The sequence below is a fragment of the Wasmannia auropunctata genome, unplaced genomic scaffold (assembly GCF_000956235.1).
Source record: "Wasmannia auropunctata unplaced genomic scaffold, wasmannia.A_1.0 LD336092.1, whole genome shotgun sequence".
In the NCBI taxonomy this organism is placed as follows: domain Eukaryota; kingdom Metazoa; phylum Arthropoda; class Insecta; order Hymenoptera; family Formicidae; genus Wasmannia; species Wasmannia auropunctata.
In genome coordinates, this window is record NW_012026798.1 from 701143 (window position 1) to 701843 (window position 701).

Below are 701 nucleotides of genomic sequence, written 5' to 3' on the forward strand. Positions count from 1 at the left end.
TACGACGACGACGTATCTGAATGACATAAAATCGGGCAAAAAAATGCATACACCTTATGCGCTTGTGCATCAAATGCACTTATGGACATCGCTATTAGAGCATTGTGATTGGAAAAATATAGACTTTTTCACAAATAGGCCTTTACCGATAATATTCATATAATTAAAAGATATAATAATTTATTGCTATAGAAACGTAATCCGTCCGGTAAAGGATACACTGTAGCGTCTCTGTATTTCCTGACCGTTATGTAGCGAAAAAATATACTTGGCGGGAGACGCTACCGCGTCTCCTGATTTTTAATTTATTAAATTAAATTTTTTAAAATCATGTATACGTTAATACAACTTGGATTTTGATTGTTAAATTTGATACAATAGTTTTTTTCGGGTAACGATATAGCAGACCAAAGAGACCATATAACATTGAAATTTTAACGAAAATTTAGCGAAGAAAAAGACGGCGACAACAAAGGCGGCAAAATTATAAATTACAGACGAAAGGGGACAAGATTGAAAAATTTTGCGAAGAAGAAGACGACAACGACGACGACGACGACGACGACGACGACGACGACGACGACGACGACGACGACGACGTATCTGAATGACATAAAATCGGGCAAAAAATAGCATACACCTTATGCGCTTGTGTATCAAATGCACTTATGGACATCGCTATTACAGCATTGTGATTGGAA